Source organism: Dendrobates tinctorius, unplaced genomic scaffold (assembly GCF_039654945.1).
Source record: "Dendrobates tinctorius isolate UK_male_01 unplaced genomic scaffold, ASM3965494v1 ptg000106l, whole genome shotgun sequence".
NCBI lineage: Eukaryota > Metazoa > Chordata > Amphibia > Anura > Dendrobatidae > Dendrobates > Dendrobates tinctorius.
The window spans coordinates 1,124,334-1,147,884 of NW_027361774.1; the positions used below are offsets into that span (position 1 = coordinate 1,124,334).

General features: G+C 45.9%; 1 protein-coding gene across 1 annotated transcript in view; it reads left to right on the top strand.

Moving 5' to 3' along the window:
- The window catches only part of LOC141100556 (uncharacterized), an 84,824-nt gene that overhangs the window by 991 nt on the left and 60,282 nt on the right, over positions 1 to 23,551 (top strand).

Genomic DNA, 23,551 nt, shown 5'->3' on the forward strand with positions numbered 1-23,551 from the left:
CAATCTCCTGAGTAGCCAGTGTCAGTCTATGATAGGTCCATTTCAGCTTCACTTCCATATATGGTATCCAGTATCTCAGCTTCTGCATTCCAAGGATTCCTTCCAAGGTGTTGTCTGAAGACACAGACGCCATCTTGGTACACCATATCTGAACTGACTTATATAAGGTTTAACCCCTTCATGTCCCAGCCTATTTTGACCTTAATGACCTGGCCATTTTTAGCCGTTCTGGCCAGTGTCCCTTTATGAGGTTATAACTCAGGAACGCTTCAACAGATCCTAGCGATTCTGAGATTGTTTTTTCGTCACATATTGGGCTTCATGTTAGTGGTAAATTTAGGTCAATAGTTTTTGCGTTTATTTGTGAAAAAATTGGAAATTTCACAATTTTCAAATTTTGAATTTTTATTCTATTAAACCAGAGAGTTATGTGACACAAAATAGTTTAATAAATAAACATTTCCCACATGTCTACTTTACATCAGCACAATTTTGGGAAAAAAAAATTTTTTTGTTAGGAAGTTATAAGGGTTAAAAGTTGACCAGCGGTTTCTCATTTTTACAAAAAAATTTACAAAACCATTTTTTTAGCGACCACCTCACATTTGAAGTCATTTTGAGGGTTCAATATGACAGAAAACACCCAAAAGTTACACCATTCCAAAAACTGCACCCCTCAAGGTGCTCAAAACTACATTTAAGAAGATTATTAACCCTTCAGTTGCTTCACAGGACCTAAAGCAATGTGGAAGGAAAAAAATAGACATTTTAATTTTTCCAACAAAAATGTTGTTTTAACCTCAATTTATTCATTTTTACATGGGTAACAGGATAAAATGGATCCTAAAATTTGTTGGGCAATTTCTCCTGAGTACACCGATACCTCATATGTGGTCATAAACCACTGTTTGGGCGCACGGAAGGGAAGGAGCGCCATTTGACTTTTTGAAGGGAAAATTAGCTCCAATCGTTAGCGGACACCATGTCGCGTATGGAAAGTATGTAGTGTATGTCAGATTGGTGTGTGTAGTGTAGTATACGTCATGTTGGTGTGTGGTATTTACTACACCACACACATCAACCTGACGTACACTACACCACACCACACACCAGCCTAACATACACTACGTCAGGTTGGTGTGTGGTGTAGTGTATGTCAGGTTGGTGTGTGGTGTGGTGTAGTGTACGTCAGATTGGTGTATGGTGTGTTGTAGTGTATGTCAGGTTGGTGTGTGGTGTGCTGTAGTGTACGTCAGGTTGGTGTGTGTGTGTGGTGCAGTATACACCACACACACACACACACACACACAACAACCTGACGTACACTACAACACACACACGAACCTGACGTATACTATACCACACCATACACCAATCTGACGTACACTACGCCACAGACACTATCCTGACATACACTACACCACACACACCAACCTGACGTAGTGTATGTTAGGTTGGTGTGTGGTGTGGTGTAGTGTACGTCAGGTTGGTGTGTGTGGTGTTTTGTATGTCAGGTCTGTGTGTGGTGTAGTGTATGTCAGGTTGGGGTGTGTGGTGTTGTGTATGTCAGCCTGGTGTGGGTGAGTTCTGTAGGGGAGTGTCAGGATGTGTTTAGTACACGGACATGTGATGAATTCTGAAGCATTCATTCATACACAGTCCAGGTTTGTCAGGACATGTTTCCCCCTTTTATAGCATGTTGTCCTGGTACCATATGGGAAACTTGAGTTCCAGGGGGGTTGGGGCATGCTCTGTCCTCCTCTCCAAAAATCAGGGCCTTTATCACCGCCTCCTGGAACTGAAGGAAAGTGTTGTTGGTCTGGCCTGCACATCGTGATAGCACGCATGCGTTATACTGTGCCATTTGTATGATGTGCACAGCCAGTTTTCACAGTCAGTTTTTTATACCACACTTTCGCCTTCCGCATAGCACTATAGGGTTGGAGGACTTGATCACAAAGATCAACTCCCCCATGTGTTTGTTGTACCCCAGGGCACAGTCCGGTTTGTGGGCCTGTGGACCTGGTCTGGGGTACCTCGAACGTTGGTGGCCGTGGTGCCAGTGTGGGGAAGGTGACCTGATGGACGGACTTGGCTGGAGGTAGAAGGGATGGTAGTAATGACAGAAGGGAGACAGCTGGGAAAGATACAAAAGGGAGTGCAATACCTATTTTTGACCACAAGATGGCAGGGGGAGTGTAGTTCAGGACTTGACATCAGCTTAGGGCTTAGGAAACCGCTTAGTCATGGGGGGCGGGGAGATAGGAACCCAGGAGGGAAATTCCCAGTGAGAGAGGGGATAAATAGGACAGGACAGGGTTCCAGGCTAGACTAGTCCCGGGAGGAGCTCAGGAGGAGAAGACTCAGGACAGAAGACTGACAACGGTGGAGAGCTCGGCCAGGGGACTAACAGGAAGAGACAGTCAGGGGGGTGGCCCTGACACAACGGACCGCAGGACAGACGAGGCCCCGGGGCACCAATTGGACGACGACCTCAGGCAGGTGAAGCGCTGGTGGTAGATTGGTCTAGGACAGCCCCAGCAAAAGATCAGCGAGGAACGTCACTACGACTGAAGGAAAGGTGAAGGTACCCGGGCCTGGATATGGAGAGCTGCTGGGTCGCCCTCCCAGGGCCGTGGGGTACTCGGTAGCAGGCCGGTGTCAGGGGGATGTGCTGCGGTGGCGGCGACCCGGTCCGTGGCCCTGGGCGCCCAAATAAAATGGTGGTAGTGGTTAATGAAATAGTTTGTGACGCCACCTGTGGTGTTTGGCAAGTGTGATGTTAAGCCAACGCTGCGTGCAGATCCGCTGGGACTGATGGCATGGTGCAGCAAAGATGGTGTAGCTCCCCACAGGTGGAGCTGTAGTCCCAGGGCAGTGTAGATGCGATGTTAGAGGAGAGGCACGAGCAGTGTGGATGTCGGTACTCAGATGTAGCGGTACTGATGCAAGAATGAATGGAGGACACCAGGGCTTGCAGTTTCAAAGCTTTACTCACAGTTCGTAGTGCACACAGGTGCCTTCCTCAGTACTGTGTCCTCCGGGGTAGAGGCCCAGCCAACCTCCAGGCAAGATAGGACTCTCCCTGCCAACACTCCGCCAACATGTGCCTCTCTGAACGACTCCTCCAATGCGCTTGTAATGGTGAAGCACTCCAGTACTTAGTTACCCTGGAATGCCTCCTACAGATGTTCCTAGAACCTCACTTGTATGACAGACAGCTGTAGCCTGCTCGGGGACCTCCTGGATCCCGGCTCTCTAGCAGTTTGCTGTTGTGTCCCAAGTCTTAGATGGGAGTAGTGCATTTACAGCCAACTACTCCACCGGTGTCTGCTGCAGAACCATAAGTGTCCACACAGCCTCGGGGACCGGGCCCCAGCCTTGCGCTGAGAACTTATAGGCAGGGTTCCTCTTCCAACCCACAACTCCTCTCTGTTCTCTTCTCCTTCGTTCCGTACTTGTCTTTCTCTTACTTATGGAAGTGCAGGTTACAGTTCTATGTCTCTCTCTCTTTCTCTCTCCTTCTTTCCCGTGCCAGCTGGCTCAGATCACTGAGGCAGCTGCAGCACTCCTTCTCCTCAGACCAGTCCTCAGACTCTCCTGACTGACTGTCTTCCTTGTCTCCCCTCCTGAAACTCTCTGAACTCTAAATCCTATCTTTCCCCTTCTTTTATATCTAACTCCACCCACCTCCAAGCACATCTCGTGTTTCGAAGCAAGGAACCACCAGAGGTGCTCTGCTACTCTCTAAGCACTGAGCCGCAATGTGGCCCTGCTGAACTATCCTGTGTGTGGGGTGCAGGTGGTGGAGTTTGGCAAGGAGTTCCCACCTTACCTGGATGGTGGGGCACCGCACCTCAGGAGAAGGGGCAGTACCTCTGTGGCGACTGAGCCTCAGGGGCGCCACACTGTAAAGGTGCTGTGGTGTATGGCTACGGTCGTCAGGAGGATGGCCAATAAACTCGGACCTGTTACAATTGAAATCTGCCTCCGTCTCGTCTTTGCATTGTCTGGCCGCGGTAAGCAGTGGACCACCCCCCAATCTGGGCCCCTACTACACCGGGACCATGGAATGTCAAGAGAAAGATGTCTCTTTTGTCTTTGAGCTTGACCACAACCATGTTGCCGCTACATTGAGCTTGGCTCTCACCCTTTGGGAGAGGCTGCTCAATTAGTGGCAAAGGGAGACCCCTCTGTTTTCTGCGCATGATACCGCAAGCGACAGTAGCTCTAGCAGAAAGGGAGCGAAAGAGTGGGATGCTTATATAAAAGTTATCAACGTACAGGTGGTAACCTTTATCAAGCAGAGGGTGGACGAAATCCCACACTATTTTCCCACTCACCCCCAGAGCAGGTGGACATTCTGGGGGCTGGTGTCCTTCCCATGGTAAACTCTAAAGCTGAGCGTGTACCGTGAGGTACTCTCACACAGCTTATAGAGTATTATCCCGTACCTCGCCCTTTTGCTGGGCAGATACTGACAGAACTGAAGTCTCCCTTTGAAGTGGATGAGGGATTCATCCACACAAATTTCCCTTTGAGGAATGTACACTTCAGAAAACTTGTTGCTGAAGTGTTCGATGACTGGCCGAATTTTGAACAGTCTATCAAAATTGGGGTCATTGCGGGGAAGGCTGTCAGTGTTGTCCCTAAAATGGAGAAACTTATGAATCGCCTCAAAACGTCTGCGACTCATAACCATGCCAAATACTGGAGTTTGATATAAAATTACAGTACTCCAGTATTGACGAATTTCTGGTTTCTTCACAATCCCCATGTAAAGGACTAGTCCCCAATATTTCATAATTTCTGCAGAGTCAATGGGACTCCAAGTAGAGCATTTAGGGTTTTCAGCCAAAAATTGCTGGGCGTACAAGTTTGTTTGCTCCACCATAAGACTGACAATGGACTCCGAGAAATAGACTTTGAAAATGTCTATTTCCCTGAAGTTGGCAGTCTCAAACTGGATTCCTGATTGGGGAACGAAATCAGGAATCCGTGGAGCAAAATTCTCAGGGACAGGGGTCCAGGAGGGGGCACTAGTGCTAGGTTGGGCGTGACTAGCGCTAGGTTAGGGGTTACTCACATTTGGCTGTGGGTCTTCTCCCCCGGCCTCCGTCTCTTCCTCCCTGGGCTCCAGACGATTTCTCATCCTGCGACATCTTGTGGTGGTAAGTCTGTGTCGCTGGAGGAGGAAGAGTGGGAGGAATAGAGAAAAGTGGGGTCCTCCCCCTCACTATCCGCTTCGGAGGCAGTGAAGGCATATGCCTCCTCAGCTGAGTACACCCTTTGAGACTGGGATGACTGTGACGAGTGGGACATTGTGTGTGTGGTGTGTATGTGTAAAAAAAGATAAACTTTTAGTGTACTTGTGTATGTGCGAGTGCTTGAAACTTTCTACTACAGGAGGGGGCTGTCAGGCGCGGGGGGGCAGGAGGGGGCTGTCAGGCGCGGTGGGTCAGGAGGTAGTAGCAGCAGGGTGGTGATCACCGGGGGCGATGACCGGGGCAGGGGGGCGATCACAGGGCCAGGGGGGGTGGAATCAGGCAGCAGAAGAGAGATCTGCGGCGGCAGCAGCAGGGCGTGATCACTGGGGCAGGGGGGCAATCACAGGGCCGGGGGGTAGAATCAGGCAGCAGAGGGGAGCGGAGGACAGCACAGAGGAGAGATCAGCGGCGGCAGCAGCAGGGGCTGATTACTGGGGCAGGGGGTGATTACAGGGCTGAGGGGTGATCACAGGGGCAGGGGGACGAATTCTGTTGCAGGGGGGTGAACACAGGGCCGGATGGAGTGGAATTGGGCAGCAGAGGGGAGTGGAGGACAGCACAGAGGGGAGATCGTGGCGGCAGCAGCAGGGGGGTAATTACTGGGCAGGGGGGTGCGATCACCTGGGCGGGGGGGGCGATCACCTCGGCAGGGGGGGGGTGATCACAGGGGCGGGGGTGTAACCAGGCAACAGAGGGGAGCGGAGCACAGTACCAGAGGGAAGATCGGCGGCAGTGGCAGCAGGCACGGTGACCGGCGACAGCAGCAGCATGCAGAGACCTGTCAGGTGTCAGGGCAGCAGGCAGCACCTTGCTCTTCACCTTCCACGGACAGGATGAGGCTGAAGAGCGAGGGCAGCCATACCTGACACCCGCCCCACATCTGATTGGAGGGATAGCGTCACGTGGATCTTGGGGGTGACACAGAGGTCACCTAGCTCTAGCCAATGGCTGATGCTATTGCAGCATCAGCCATTGTTGGATTGTAATATTTCACCAAGTTTCATTGGTGAAATATTACAATCGCTCTGATTGGCTGTTTCACTTTCAACAGCCAATCAGAGCGATCGTAACCACGAGGGGGGACAAAGCCACCCCCCTAGGGTTAACTACAGGTCCACCAATACCTGTGGGTTGGGTGTCATTTCGGTGACCTCGGTTACCTGACCCGCAGGAACTCGATTTATACCATGACGCCTACGTAGGCGTCATGGGTCAGGAAGGGGTTAATAATTGATTTCATTAGCCATTCTCTCCTTCACATTAGGAGACGCTGACCGTTACCTGCCCAGATCTGTAACTATAAAGCCAAATGACAGCGTACGTAGAATGTGCTGACAAGATAGAAAATCCCTTGAAGAACAATCTTATGCTGGGCCTGTAAGAGAAAGCAGAGAGTAATGATGCTGTTGGCTTCCTAGATCCCTGAGATCCTATTGGATGAATCTTCTCTCCCTTCTGTGCTGCTGAATGTCTCATGGTCCCTACAAGACCAGGTCCAGTCTTTCTGGCCAAACTTCCCTTTTATGAGCGACAACAGTAAATGTGCAGTGAGGCCAAGTGTGAATTTCTGTCCAATAACAGCAGAGTTTCCCTTTATCCTGACTTTTCCATTTGTATTAAAACCAACTAACTTCAAGGAGGATTGTGATAATCTCCAGGACAAACATTCCACCTGTGCCCTGATAGATCTCTAAGCTGTGCGTGGCCGATGGCTGTAATATACATTTATTCCCGCCTGCAGGAGATGTGTTGGCTCCAGCCCTGGTGTCATGGAGTCACTCCACGTCATACATTACATTGTTTTCGATCCTAAGGAATTCAGATTACTGCACAATCTCTCCTGAAATGGGGAGCAATATTATTATCTCTAATCTTCTGCTCAGGATTCATAGTAGCTCCAATGGTCCACCATAAATGAGGGCTACTCTGGTTTACTGTTTAACCCCTTAACGTCCAAGGATGGACACAGTCCGTCATGGCAGGATGTCAGTTCCGGCACCATGGCAGACTGTGTCCGTCCTGCGTTTAAACTGTCACTGCGTGTAAAAAAAAAATAAATTAAAAAAATAATAAAAATAATTAAAAAAAAATCCCCTAATACACATTTTTATGTAAAAAATAAACAAAAAAGTACACACGTTTGGTATCGCCACGTCCGTAAAAATCCCATGTATAAAAGTGTCAAAAAACCCACAAAAAACTTGCAAATTATACTTTTTCCAAGCGATTTCATCACATTGCTTGGAAAAATTGGAATAAAACGCGATCAAAAAAGCGAATGGTAATAAAAATATCACTGAATGCGCCATCTTGTCCCGCAAAAAATGAGCTGCCATACAGCTCTGCCAGCGGAAAAATATAAAAGTTACAGCTGTCAGAATAAAATGATGCAAAAATAATTATTTTTTCTATGAAAGTTTTTATTGTGTAAAAAAACGCCAAAACATAAAAAATGATATAAGTGAGGTATCGCTGTAATCGTAGCATAAAGCTGCCATACTAATTTTACCACACACGGAACTGAGAAAAAAAAACAATTCCTGAATTGCTAGTTTTTGTTGATTGTGCCCCCACAAAAAGCAGAATAGAAAGCGATCAAAAAATGTTATGTGCCCGAAAATGGTACCAATAAAAACGTCAGCTCGCCCCGCAAAAATCAAAAAACCTCACTTAACTCTGTCGGCCGAAATATGGAAAAATCATAGCTCTCAAAATACGGCGATGCAAAAAATTCTTACAAAAAATTCTTTAAAAAAAAGCATCTTTTAGTGTGTGACAGAAGCTAAACACGAAAAAAGGATATAAATCTGGTATCGCTGTAATTGCACCGGCCTGAGGAATAAAGTCGCCGAATCACTATTACCGCACAAGGAACGGCGTAAAAAATAACAACAATTCTACACCGTTTGTGGATGTGTGCATTCTACCTCCCAAAAATCGCAGTAAGGTGATCACAGTGATTTACCCCCACATATGGGGTATTAGCGTACTCAGGACAAATTGCACAACAACTTTTGAGGTCCTATTTCTCCTGTTACCCTTGTGAAAATAAAAATTTGGGGGCAAAAAGTTCATTTTTGTGGAAAAAAAATATGATTTTTGATTTTACAGCTCTACGTTATAAACTTCTGTGAAGCCCTTAGGGGTTCAAAGTGCTCACCACACAACTAGATAAGTTCCTTGTAGGGTCTAGTTTCCAAAATGGGGTCACTTGTGGGGGGTTTCCACTGTTTAGGCACATCAGGGGCTCTCCAAACGTGACAGGGTCTAGTTTCCAAAATGGGGTCACTTGTGGGGGGTTTCCACTGTTTAGGCACATCAGGGGCTCTCCAAACGTGACATGGTGTCCGATCTCAATTCCACTCAATTTTGCGTTGAAAAAGTCAAATGGTGCTACTTCCCTTCCAAGCTCTGCCATGCACCGAAACAGTGATTTATCCCCACATATGGGGTGTCAGCGTACTCAGGACAAATTGCACAATAACTTTTATTTGTCCGGTTACCCTTGGGAAAATAAAAATTGGGGGCAAAAAGATCATTTTTGTGGAAAAAATATATTTTTTTAATTTTACGGCTCTACGTTATAACCTTCTGTGAAGCCCTTGGGGGTTCAAAGTGCTCAACACACATTTAAATAAGTTTCTTGGGGCTTCTAGTTTCCAAAATGGGGTCACTTATGGGGGGTTTCCACTGTTTAGGTACATCAGGGGCTCTCTAAATGCGACATGGCGTCCAATCTCGATTCCAGTCAATTTGACATTCAAAATCTCAAATTATTATTATTATTAATATTTATTTATAAAGCACCATTGGTTCCATGGTGCTGTACATGACAAGGGGTTACATACAAATTACAGATATCACTTACAGTAAACAAACTAACAATCACAGACTGATAAAGAGGGGAGAGAGGACCCTGCCCTTTCGGGCTTACATAATACAGGATGGTGGGGAAGGAGACAGGAGGTTGGGGGGTTGCAGCAGCTCCAGTGATGGTGAGGCGGTAGCTCCAGTAGTGGTGAGGAGGCAGCGGGGATCATTGTAGGCTGTAGGCTTTCCTGAAGAGGTGGGTTTTCGGGTTCCATCTGAAGGATCCGAGTGTGGTTGATAGCCGGACGTGTTGGGGCAGGGAATTCCAGAGGATGGGGGCTATTCGGGAGAAGTCTTGGAGGCGGTTGGGTGAGGAGCCAATAAGTGTGGAGGAGAGAAAGAGGTCTTGGGAGGACCGGAGTTTACGTGAGGGAAGGTATCGGGAGATTAGTTCAGAGATGTATGGAGGAGACAGGTTGTAGATGGCCTTGTAGGTCAGTATTAGTAATTTAAATTGGATACACTGAGGGAATGGGAGCCAGTGAAGAGATTTGCAGAGGGGAGAAGCGGAGGAGTAGCAAGGAGAGAGATGAATTAATCAGGCGGCAGAGTTGAGGATGGACTGGAGAGGTGCAAGGATGTTAGCAGGGAGGCCACAGAAAAGGATGTTGCAATAGTCGAGGTGGGAGAAGATGAGGGCATGTACAAGCATTTTAGTAGAATGAGGGTTGAGGAAGGGACAGATTCTGGAAATATTTTTGAGCTGGAGGCGACAGGAGGTGGAGAGAGCTTGGATGTGTGGTTTGAAGGACAGGGCAGAGTCAAGGGTTACTCCCAGGCAGTGGACCTCCGATACGGGGGAAAGCGTGATGTTGTCAATTGTTATAGAAAGGTCGGGTAAGGAAGATCTGTGAGATGGGGGAAAGATGATCAGTTCAGATTTGTCCACATTGAGTTTGAGGAAGCGAGAGGAGAAGGAGGATATGGCTGATAGACACTCTGGGATTCTGGAGAGCAGAGAGGTGATGTCTGGGCCAGAGAGGTAGACCTGAGTATCATCGGCATAAAGGTGGTACTGGAATCCATGGGACTTTAGGAGTTGCCCCAGGCCAAGTGTGTAGATTGAGAAGAGTAGGGGTCCTAGAACAGAGCCTTGGGGGACTCCAACAGAGAGAGGGTGGGAGATGCTGAATGTGCGGTTGGAAAGGTATGAGGAGATCCAGGATAGGGCGAGGTCTTTGATGCCAAAGGAGGAGAGGATCTGTAGTAGGAGGCAGTGGTCAACTGTGTCGAAAGCAGAGGATAGGTCTAGAAGCAGGAGTATAGAGTATTGTCCGTTAGCTTTGGCTGTAAGTAGGTCGTTGGTAATTTTGGTCAGGGCTGTCTCAGTGGAATGATGGGGGCAGAAGCCAGATTGTAGATTTTCAAAGAGCAAGTTAGATGAGAGGTGGGAGGAAAGTTCAGGGGGACATGCTGCTCCAGTAGTTTAGAAGCGAATGGGAACAGCGATATTGGGCGAAAGCTGGACGTGGCTGTTGGATCGAGGGTTGGCTTTTTAAGGATAGGTGTGATTGTGGCATGTTTGAAAGCAGAAGGGAAGGTACCAGAAGTTAGTGATAGGTTAAAGAGGTGGGTTAGGGATGGTATAAGGGTGGTGGTGATGTTGGGGAGGAAGTGGGATGGGATAGGGTCAAGTGCACAAGTGGTGAGGTGTGATTTGGAGAGAAGATGAGCAAGCTCCCCTTCAGTGATGTTAGATAAGGAGGTTATGGGGTTTGGGCATTGGTCTGGTATACAAATGGGTTGTGGTGGTTGAGCAATAAAGACTTGCCGTGTTTGGTCTATCCTGTTTTTGAAGTGTGCGGCAAAGTCCTCGGCAGAGATAACGGAAGTCGGAGGGGGCAGTGGTGGGTGGAGGAGGGAGTTAAAAGTATTGAACAACTGTTTGGGGTTGTGGGGTAAGGAAGATACAAGGGATGTAAAGTAGGCCTGTTTAGCAGAGGTGAAGGCAGATTTGAATGGGAGTGTTGCTTGTTTGAGTGCAGTGAAGTCGTCTTGCGAATGTGTTTTCTTCCAGCGCCGTTCTGCAATTCTGGATGCTTGCCGAAGCTTTTTAGTGGTGTTATTGTGCCAGGGTTGTCTATTGATTTGTCGCACTTTGCTATGCATGACAGGGGCGACTGAGTTGATGGCTGATGCAGAGTGGCATTGTAGAAACTAGTGGCTGTGTCTGTGTCATGGAGTGAAGTTATGGAGGACAGTGGTAGAATAGAGTCAGAGAGTGTGCAAGTGTCTAGATGTGCGAGATTTCTGCGGGGGTGCGCCATGCTGCTGGACATGGGTGACAGGTGAGGAGGACAGGGATGAGAAATGCGTAGATGGTGGTCAGATAGAGGGGAGGTGGAGAAGTTAGAAACAGAGCAGAGGCGGGTGAAGATCTGGTCTAGTGTATGTCCTTCTGCGTGGGTGGCTGAGGAGGACCACTGAGTAATTCCAAAGGACGAAGTAAGGGACAGGAGTTTGGAGGCTGCCAACTGGTGGGTGTCAATGGGGATGTTGAAGTCACCCATGATGATGGTGGGAATGTCAGCAGAGAGAAAGTGAAGGAGCCAGGTAGAGAATTGGTAAATGAAGGCAGTGGTCGGGCTCGGAGGTCGGTATATGACGGCCACTTGGAGGTTGGAGGGAGAATAGATGCGGACGGAATGGACTTCAAAAGAGGGGAGGATAAGGGGGGGTAAAAGGTGGGATTGGGTTGAAGGTGCCGTTGGAAGAAAGGAGAAGGCCCACTTCTCCGCCATGTCTGTTGCCAGGGCGAGTAGTGTGGGTGAAGTGGAGGCCGCCGTAACATAGCGCAGCAGTGGAGGCAGTGTCGGAGGATGTCAGCCATGTTTTGGTGAGGCCAAGGAAGGAAAAGTTACAAGAGGTAAAGAGTTCGTGGATCACATGGAGTTTATTGCAGACGGAGTGAGCATTCCAGAGTGATCCAGAGAGTTGGAGCCAGGTGGTGGTTGTCAGTGGCACAGATTTGAGGTGGGAAAGATTTCTGGTGTTTGTGTTGGTTTGGGAACGATAGAAGGGTGTAGTAATGGGAGGTATGAGCTGTGGGGGTCCAGGGTTGGGAGATGTGTCACCAGCAGTGAGGAAATGCAGAGAGAGGGAGAGCATGTGGGAGGAGAGTGGGTGGCTTGTTTTGCATTTTATTAGGAGTACTGTTATGAATGAGTCACCAAGGAGGAAAAACAAAAAGCAAGCTAAGCCCAGAAAACCAGAGAGGTTGGTAACTAGCGGATTTCAGAACCCTGATCTTATCCACAACAACTAGCAGTAGCCGTGGAGCGTGCCTACGGTCGTCCTAGATGCCTCGACACGGCTGGAGAAATAAATAAGCCTAAAAAAAAGAAAAGGGAAAATCTAAACAGCCCCAAAGCAGACCCAAAAGCAATAGACAACCCCCAACATGTATTGTCGGTGAAACAAGATGAAAACACAAACACAGATAGAAAGATAGGCTGAGCAAACGGTGGGGCCCACACTAACTAGAAAGAATAGGAAAGGAAAGCTGCTGTCTGCAATCCGAAAAAACCCTGCCAAAAAGATGTCCAACACGTCTGATAAGAAAAAAGCCCTGAAGCCGCTAGACTTCAAATCCCTATATCAGCACTCAGGTATATTCTGAAGACAGAGCAAAAGAGATCAACTGATCAGGGACAAAAACAAACTGAAATAATCAGAGACAAAAATGGGAATTCAGCACAGCCCCAGCCCCAGTAACGAGACCAAAACTCATATGAACAATAGCAGAGCAAACTTAGCTTTGAGAAGTCAGGAACAGAACTGGAAACCAGAAGCCACAGGCAGGAGAAATCACCAGCAAGAAAACAGTAAGTCGGCTGCCTTAAATCCAATCGAAGACTCCCGATGTCCAATCGCAGTCCTCCTCCTCAAGTGGCAGGTCTCTGCCATTTAGATCAACTTCATTACCTCCTTTCACCAACAGAGGGAGTCCAGATAGAGAATTCACTACTCTTCTGTCAGCATAGCCAGCTCCATCACCCTCACCAGAAGCCAGAGGTGAACCAGAAAATGCATTCACAACAGTACCCCCCCTTGAGGAGGGGTCACCGAACCCTCATCCACGCCACCAGGCCAATCAGGATGGGCCCGATGAAAAGCACGAACCAATCTTTCGGCATGAATATCAGAGGCAGAGACCCAAGAATTGTCCTCCTGGCCATAACCCTTCCACTTGACCAAATACTGGAGTCTCCGTCTAGCCAGATGAGAATCCAGTATTTTCTCTGCCTCATATTCCACATTACCTTTAACCAATACAGGGTCAGGAGGTGCCGCAATAGGAACTACTGGCTCAACAAACCTCTTCAACAGCGACTTATGAAACACGTTATGGATCTTAAACGTAACAGGAAGAGCCAATCGAAAAGAAACCGAATTAAGAATCTCCAAAATCTTGTAAGGTCCAATAAATCTTGGCTTGAACTTTGGAGAAGCCACCATCATAGAGATATTCTTTGATGATAACCAAACCATATCACCCACTTTAAACCGGGGACCAATGGTCCTATGCCGGTTGGAAAACCGCTGGGCCTTTTCCTGGGAGAGAGACAACTTATCCACCACTTGGTCCCAAATCTGCTGCATTCTCTCTACAACAGTGTCAACACCTGGGCAGGCTGAAGATTCCACTTGCCCTGAAGAAAATCGAGGATGAAACCCAAAGTTACAGAAAAAGGGCGACATCAAGGTGGCAGAACTAGCTCTATTATTTAAAGCGAATTCGGCCAAGGGCAAAAATGAGACCCAATCATCCTGATCAGCAGATATAAAACATCTCAAATAGGACTCCAAAGTCTGGTTTGTACTCTCTGTCTGCCCATTAGTCTGAGGGTGAAACGCAGAGGAGAAGGACAACTGAATTTCCAGGTTGGAGCAAAAAGCTTTCCAGAATCTGGAAACAAACTGAACTCCTCTGTCCGATACAATGTTCTCAGGAATCCCATGCAACCGAACCACCTGTTGTAAAAACAAGGGTACCAACTCTGAGGAAGATGGCAACTTTGGGAGTGGTACAAGATGGACCATCTTAAAGAATCTATCACAAATCACCCAGATAGCAGTCATTCTCTGAGAGACAGGAAGATCAGAAATAAAATCCATTGAAATATGGGTCCATGGCCTCTTGGGCACCGGCAAGGGCATCAACAACCCACTAGAGCGAGAACAGGGTTTAGACCGGGAACAAGTCCCACAGGACTGCACAAAATTCCTTACATCACGAAATAAAGCGGGCCACCAAAAAGACCGACTCACCAAATCTCTGGTACCAAAAATACCTGGATGACCAGCCAATGCGGAGCAATGAACTTCAGACATCACTCTCTTCCTCCACTGGTCAGGAACATACAACTTTCCCATAGGACAACGCTCAGGTTTGTCCTCCTGAAATTCTTCCAGAGCACGTCTCAAATCGGGCGAGATGGCAGAAAGAACTACCCCTTCACCTAGGATGGTAGTAGGCTTGGTCACAATAGGAGAATCAGCAAAGAAACTCCTAGAAAGGGCATCTGCCTTAGCATTCTTAGTGTCTGGAAGAAAGGAGACCACAAAATCAAAACGCGTAAAAAACAAGGCCCACCTAGCCTGTCTAGGATTCAAGCGCTTGGCCGACTCAAGGTAAATCAAATTCTTGTGGTCATTGAGGACCAAAACTTGATGTATAGCTCCCTCCAACCAATGTCTCCACTTCTCAAATGCCGATTTAATGGCTAACAATTCCTGATTCCCCACATCATAGTTGCGTTCAGATGGGGAGAACTTTCGGGAAAAGAAGGCACAGGGATTCATTTTAGACGTCACCGGATCTTTTGGGGACAAAACAGCTCCTGCACCAATCTCTGAAGCATCTACCTCCACCTGAAAAGGAAGTGAGACATCAGGTTGCCATAAAACCGGAGCAGAAGTGAACCTCCAGATTCTAATAACTTTATTTCACTTGACAGTTGCCATTTACCTAGCTGGCTACTAAATGTCCCAAAAAGTCAATTAATTAGAGCTTATCGCAACTGTTCGAAAAGGGAGGATTTTGATAGAGAGGCAGAGGTAATGATGAAGAAGTTCTCCAATAAGGGTTATGATCCAACATCTTTAGTAAAAACAAAAAAACTAGTGGAAAAAATTCCAAGGGATCAACTATTGGAACAACGAATGAGAAAAAATGGCAATGTTTTTATGGAAGATACCCCTATAATTTCACAATACAACTCTAATAGTATTATTTTTAAAAAAATTGTCAGGAGACATTGGAATATCCTGAGAAATGATAAGGTTATAGGGGAATCTTTACCAACATATCCTAGGTTTATTTTCAGGAAGGCGCAAAATTTGGGCAATCTTATAGCCCCCTCCATTTCCAAACCCTTAAGTAGTATTACATCAAATCCGGAGAAATTACCAGGGGGCTTTTTTCCGTGTAGAAAGTGTGGCCCCTGTAAAAAACTGACCTCTGAAAAACAAGGAGTAATTACTAATAAATTTGCGGAGGTAAAAATTAAGGATTTTATAACCTGTGACACCACAGGGGTTATATATGGTATTACGTGCCCCTGTGGGAAACTGTATATAGGACGCACAAAACGTCCATTGCATGTCCGATTAGCAGAACATCTGCGCAATATTGGTAACAAATTTATGGGTCACCCACTCTCACACCATTTTGCTAATCAGCATGGAGGCTCTATTAAAAATGTTAAAGTTACGGGCATTAGAGTGGTTAAAAAAAGCTGGCGAAAGGGGAACTTTATTCAACAAATGTCAAGAGAAGAAAGTAGACTGATTTTTGAAATGAATACACTTGTTCCTAATGGCCTAAACAGCGAGATTGAATTGTTTGCCTTTAATCAATGAACATGGAGTTTGGAGATCGCGGGTATATAAGCACTTAATTGATCACCATAGACCATCTCTGAAGAAGGAATCCGGTGATTCCGAAACGCGTAAGACAGCTTTTTGGTCTTTTTTGTGCTCACTAGCCAGTCACGTGGTGTTCCACGTGACCGTGACGTCACGCAAGGTCCTGCACGTTCTACTACCTTGCCGGCTTTTGGACCCTATTCGCGCCGTTATACTCGCCGGGTGTCGGCGGCGGTCACGCGATTAGAAGGACGCTTGCTACCGGCCGGAGTAGCGTCCAATACCTGCATTCACCAACTGAACTTTAACGTTCTCAAGCTCACCACCGTCAGCATCACTACTGTTTGCAGCGTCATCTCTGCACCGGGATCCTGCTTGAGGAAGGAGTTTTCTATTAGTTTCTATTTCATCCGAACGAAGGTAATGTTATATATGTTCTGTGAATCAGCTCCACTGTAGACATTTCCTTGCAACGTTCGAACGGTATCCTGCTAGCGCAAATTACCCATTTTTATTAATTGGATACTGATATTTAACTGTAATTTTGTTGAGGGAACGATAATCAATACAAGGCCTTAATGAACCATCTTTCTTGGCCACAAAAAAAAACAGCACCTAAGGGTGAAGAGGATGGTCTAATATGACCCTTCTCCAACGACTCCTTAATATAAGATCGCATAGCCTCGTGTTCGGGTACAGATAAATTGAAAAGTCGACCCTTGGGAAATTTACACCCAGGCCTCAATTGCACAGTCATAACTCCTATGAGGAGGCAAAGACGCAGACTTACTCTCACTAAATACATCATAAAAATCAGCCAAATAGTTAGGAACATCATGTGACTGGGGAGAGGTGAAGAAAACAGGAGTGTCGCCAAGAGCACACCGACAACCCCAACTCACCACAGACACAGATTTCCAATCCAAAACTGGATTATGAATTTGCAACCAGGGAAAACCCAGAACAATGGTATCATGCAAATTATGCAACACCAAAAATCTGCAATTTTCTTGGTAGTCTGGGGCGACCCACATTATCACCTGGGTCCAAAACTGAGGTTTATTCTTCGCCAAAGGAGTAGCATCAATACCCCTCAAAGGAATAGGCGTCCACAGAGGTGTCATAGGAAAACCACAATGTTTAGCAAAATCCAAGTCCATCAGGTTCAGAGACGCTCCTGAATCCACAAAAGCCTTAGCGGAAAATGTGGATAAGGAGCAGATCAGAGTAATTGCCAAAAGAAACTTAGGTTGTACACCGCCCACAGCAAATGTGTGTGCAAAACGTTTCTCTTGTTTAGGGCAGACAGAAATACTATGAGAGGCATCTCCACAGAAAAAACACAGCTTATTACGCCTTCTAAACTCCTGACGTTGCGCCCTAGACAAAACTCTATCACATTGCATAGGTTCAGACATTTGTCCAAAAGGTGGCAACACCTCTCGTGTAGTTTTGCGTTCACATAAACGCCGATCAACTTGAATGGCTAATGACATAGAATCGTCAAGAGCAGAGGGAACAGGAAATCCCACCATAGTATCTTTTATGGTTTCTGACAAACCCTTCCGAAAGAGAGCTGCCAAGGCACCATCATTCCATGTGGTAAGGACTGCCCACTTTCGGAATTTTTGACAGTATAACTGCAGGATCCTGACCCTGGTTCAATGCCAATAGGGCTTTCTCAGCTTGATCAATAGCATTAAGTTCATCATATAACAACCCCAAGGCTTGAAAAAATGCATCCACATTAGTCAGAATAGGATTTTCAGGTGTCAGAGAAAAGGCCCAATCCTGGGGATCGCCGTGCAGCAAGGATATGACAATTTTAACCTGCTGCGCAGAGCTCCCCAAAGAATTACGCTTCAAAGCAAGAAATAATTTACAATTATTCTTAAAATTCAAACAAAAATTTAGACCGATCCCCAAAAAACACATCAGGAGTAGGGATCTTTGGTTCAACAGCATGTGAATGAGCGAGATGAGCGGAAATTCCCCACACTTCAGCAGTGAGCTGCTCCACACGATCAGACAATTGCTTAATCTCCATTAAGAAAAAAAGAATCCTCCTACGGCCTCAGAGAAAAAGAGGAAAAAATATACATATAAAAAAAAATTCTGACACTTTTTTTTTTACAATTATTTCCTGCTTTTGAGTACCCTAGAATATGCGGTATGGCTGGTTATTCTGTTATGAATGAGTCACCGAGGAGGAAAAAAAAAAAGCAAGCTAAGCCCAGAAAACCGGAGAGGTTGGTGACTAGCGGATTGCAGACCCCTGATCTTATCCACAACAACTAGTAGTAGCCGTGGAGCGTGCCTACGGTGGTCCTAGACGCCTCGTCACGGCCAGAGAACTAAATAAGCCTAAAGAAAGAAAAGGGAAAATCTAAACTGTCCCAGAGCAGACCCCAAAGCAATAGACAGCCCCCAACATGTATTGTCGGTGAAACAAGATGAAAACACAAACACAGATAGAAAGATAGGCTGAGCAAACGGTGGGGCCCACACTAACTAGAAAGCATAGGAAAGGAAAGCTGCTGTCTGCAATCCGAAAAAACCCTGCCAAAAAGATGTCCAACACGTCTGATAAGAAAAAAGCCCTGTATCAGCACTCAGGTATATTCTGAAGACAGAGCAAAAGAGATCAACTGATCAGGGACAAAAACAAACTGAAATAATCAGAGACAAAAATGGGAATTCAGCACAGCCCCAGCCGGGGCTGGCTGAACACAAAAAACTAAGTAACCAGACCAAAACTCATATGAACAATAGCAGAGCAAACTTAGCTTTGAGAAGGCTTGAACAGAACTGGAAACCAGAAGCCACAGGCAGGAGAAATCACCAGCAAGAAAATAGGGAGTCGGCTGCCTTAAATCCAATCGAAGACTCCCGATGTCCAATCGCAGTCCTCCTCCTCAAGTGGCAGGTCTCTGCCATTAGATCAACTTCATTACCTCATTTCACCAACAGAGGGAGTCCAGATAGAGAACTCACTACTCCTCTGTCAGCACAGCCAGCTCCATCACCCTCACCAGAAGCCAGAGGTGAACCAGAAAATGCATTCACAACAGAGTACTCTGAGGTTGAGGAGCAGGTCAGCAGAGGAGGTCAGGTGGGGAGGCAAGAGGGAAGAAGAGATTAACTGTTAGAGCATATGTCAGCATGGTGAGAGTAATTTAGAAGGTAAAAGAAATTTAGTGAATTTAAACGCAGTGGTTAGTCGTACCTTCTGGTTGCTTCAGGCTCATTTCAGATGTTATCCTTAGAAGACATCCTTGGAATGACAGCCAGACCGAGGTCAGACAGACCTCCGAGTCTGAATTTATAATAAGTCTATTGCACATCAAACAAGCCAGGTGTGATCAAAAGGAGGGAGGAGGAGGAGAAGGGAGACTGGACAGACACAGGAGACGATTAATTAGAACTCAGAAAAAAAAACACAAATGCAAATGGTCAGATCTAAAAGGACAAATAAAGCATTGATAGCAGACAGATACAGGGGTGATTGGGGGTTTAGGAAAGATGGGTGATGATGGTATTGCAGCCGGGACACATACCAGTGATAGCAGACAGATACAGGGGTGATTGGGGGTTCAGGAAAGATGGGTGATGATGGTATTGCAGCCAGAACACATACCTGTGATAGCAGACAGATACAGGGGTGATTGGGGGTTCAGGAAAGATGGGTGATGATGGTATTGCAGCCGGGACACATACCAGTGATAGCAGACAGATACAGGGTGATTGGTGGTTCAGGAAAGATGGGTGATGATGGTATTGCAGCCAGAACACATACCAGTGATAGCAGACAGATACAGGGGTGATTGGGGTTCAGGAACTCAAATGATGCTCCTTCCCTTCTGAGCACCTAAATATTGGTCTTCCTCCACACATGGGGTATCAGTGTACTCAGGAGAAATTACACAACAAATATTGTGGTTCATATTCTCCTGACGCCCTTGACAAAATAAAAAAAAATTGTGTCCGAAGTAAAATCTTTGGGAAAAAAAGTTAAATGTTCATTTTCTCCTCCTCATTGCCTCAATTCTTGTGAAGCACCTGAAGGGTTAATAACCTTCTTGAATGTGGTTTTGAGCCCCTTGAGGGGTGCAGTTTTTACAATGGTGTCCCTTTTGGGTATTTTCTGTCATATTGACCCCCCAAACTCACTTCATATGTGAGGTGGTCCCTAAAAAAATGGTTTTGTATATTTTGTTGTAAAAATGAGAAATCGCTGGTCAACTTTTAACCCTTATAACTTCCTAACCAAAAAAATGTTTCCAAAATTGTGGTAATGTAAAGTAGACATGTGGGAAATGTTAATTATTAACTATTTTGTGTGAAATATCTCTGTGATTTAAGGGCATGAAAATTAAGAGCTTGGAAATTGCAAAATTTTCAAAACTTTTGACAAATCTGTTATTTTCATAAATAAACGCAAGTCATATCGAACAAATTTTACCACTAACATGAAGTACAATATGTCACGAAAAAGCAATGTCCGAATCAGCAGGATCCGTTGAAGCGTTCCAGAGTTATAAACAGTTGTCCGATTTTCAAGATTAAGGCCTGGTGATTAACCTACAAAATGGCTTGGTCCCTAAGGGGTCAATCTTGTAGTTTTCAGTTAATGAGATTCTCGTGCTCTGGGGCGGAGCTGTGAGTGGGCTGTGGGCGGGGCTTTATGTGGTGCTCTGATTACATATTCCTCTGTATTGGGTTATGACAGGTCGCTGACCCCTCACTGACCTGCCCCCATTATTACATAATGCATATAATAGCATTGATGTTATTGGTGATAATGCCTATAATATTGTGGCTATTGTGAGGCTCAGAAAAAAATTACATCCAGTAAAATGACACCAGCGGCCCCTGTCCAGTAGCCTCTGTCTCTTACTTATAGATGCTACTGCGCAGGCGCCGCCATCACCGGTGACATTTTGCTGGATGTAATTTTTTTCTAAGCCTCACAATAGCCACAATATTATAGGCATTATCACCAATAATATCAACACTATTACAGTATATACTCGTGTACAAGCCAAGATTTTCAGCACATTTTTTTTGTGCTGAAAATGCCCCCTCAGTTTACGCATTAGTCATTGCACAGAAACCAGCGGGGGAGGGGAAGCGGCGGCAGGAGCCAGTGGCTGGGAAATTATACTCGCCCTCCTGTGCAATCGCTGAACGTCCCCTGCATCCTCCGTTGTGCCAGGGCTGACAGCTTCTTCCTGTGTTGAGTGGTCACATGGTACCGCTCATTAAGGTCATGATTATGGATGCAACTCCACTCCCACAGGCATGGCGTCCATATTCATGACCTTTATTAGCGGTGCCACGTGACCTCTCAACACAGGAAGAAGCTGCCAGCCCTGAGACAATGTAGGATGCAGGGGACGTTCAGCGATTGCACAGGAGGGTGAGTATGACTGAGGAGGACGAGGGAGCATGGGGGAGGACAGGGAGCTGAGCCATTCATAGAAGAATGGGAAAGGGGAGCTTAGCCATACATACTGGGAGGGGGGAGAACCACACAGAGCAGGACAGGGATGAGGGGACAATGTATACCCGGCTTATACTCGAGTCAATAAGCATACCCAGTTTTCCATGGCAAAATTAGGGGCCTCGGCTTGTACTCGGGTCAGCTTATACTCGAGTATATATGGTATATGCATTATGTAAAAATGGGGGGCAGGTCAGTGAGGGATCAGCGACCTGTCATAAGCCAATACAGATGAATATGAAATCAGTGCACCACATAAAGCCCCACCCACAGCCCCGCCAACAGCCCCGCCCCAGAGCACGAGAATCTCATTAACTGAAAACTACAAATACAGATTAACCCCTTTACCCCCAAGGGTGGTTTGCACATTAATGACCGGGCCAATTTTTACAATTCTGACCACTGTCCATTTATGAGATCATGACTCTGGAGCGCTTCCATGGATCCTGGTGATTCTGACATTATTTTTCTCGTGACATATTGTACTTCATAATAGTGGTAAAATTTCATTCATATAACGCGTTTATTTGTGAAAAAAATGGAAATTTGGCAAAAATGTTGAAAATTTTGCAATTTTCCCAATTTGAATTTTTATGTCCTTAAATCACAGAGATATGGCACACAAAAAACTTAATAAGTAACATTTCCCACATGTTTACTTTACATCAGCACAATTTTGGAACCAACATTTTTTTTGTTAGGAAGTTATAAGGGATAAAAGTTGACCAGCGATTTCTCATTTTTACAACACCATTTTATTTTTATGGATCACATCACATTTGAAGTCACTTTGATGGGTCATATGTAGTGTTGAGCATTCCGATACCGCAAGTATCGGGTATCGGGTATCGGCCGATACTTGCTGTATCGGAATTCCGATACCGACTTCCGATATTTTTTCAATATCGGAAGTCGGCATCGGAATCGGAAGTTCAAAGTTGATTGACAGCCGAAATGACGTCATCATGATGCGCGGTGTGTGCGCATCATGATGCGCCGTCATTTCGGGCCTTCCGGGGGTCTCTGCCGGCCTGCCGGGGGGCTGTGTGGACTGCCCGGGGTATGTACCGGCCTGCCGGGGGGGCTGTGCCGGCCTGCCGGTGGTCTGTGCACCCTGTGGGTGTCTGTACCGGCCTGCCGGGGGGCTGTGCTGATGTCCGGGGGTCTGTGCAAGCATCGTCCGATGGGACTACAAGTCCCATCTGGCGATGCCTGCTACCATGACAGTGATTGACACATTAGCCAATGATGGGACAGTAGTAGTCCCATCATCCGGCTAATGTGTTGAATGTAAAAAAAAAATTACATGCTACATACATGCTACATACATGCAACATGCATACTACATATATACTACATGTAACATACATACTACATATATACTACATGCAACATGCATACTACATGCATGCTACATACATGCTACATACTACATACATGCTACATTCATACTACATATATACTACATGCATGCTACATACATACTACATATATACTACATGCATGCAACATACATACTACATATATACTACATGCATGCTACATACATACTACATGCTACATATATACTACATACATACTACATGCATGCTACATACATACTACATGCATGCTACATACATACTACATGCTACATATATACTACATGCATGCTACATACATACTACATGCTACATACATACTACATACATACTACATGCATGCTACATACATACTACATGCTACATATATACTACATACATACTACATGCATGCTACATACATACTACATGCATGCTACATACATACTACATGCTACATATATACTACATGCATGCTACATACATACTACATGCTACATACATACTACATACATACTACATGCATGCTACATACATACTACATGCTACATATATACTACATACATACTACATGCATGCTACATACATACTACATGCATGCTACATACATACTACATGCTACATACATACTACATACATACTACATACATACTACATGCATGCTACATACAATACATTCATACAATACATACATAGACATA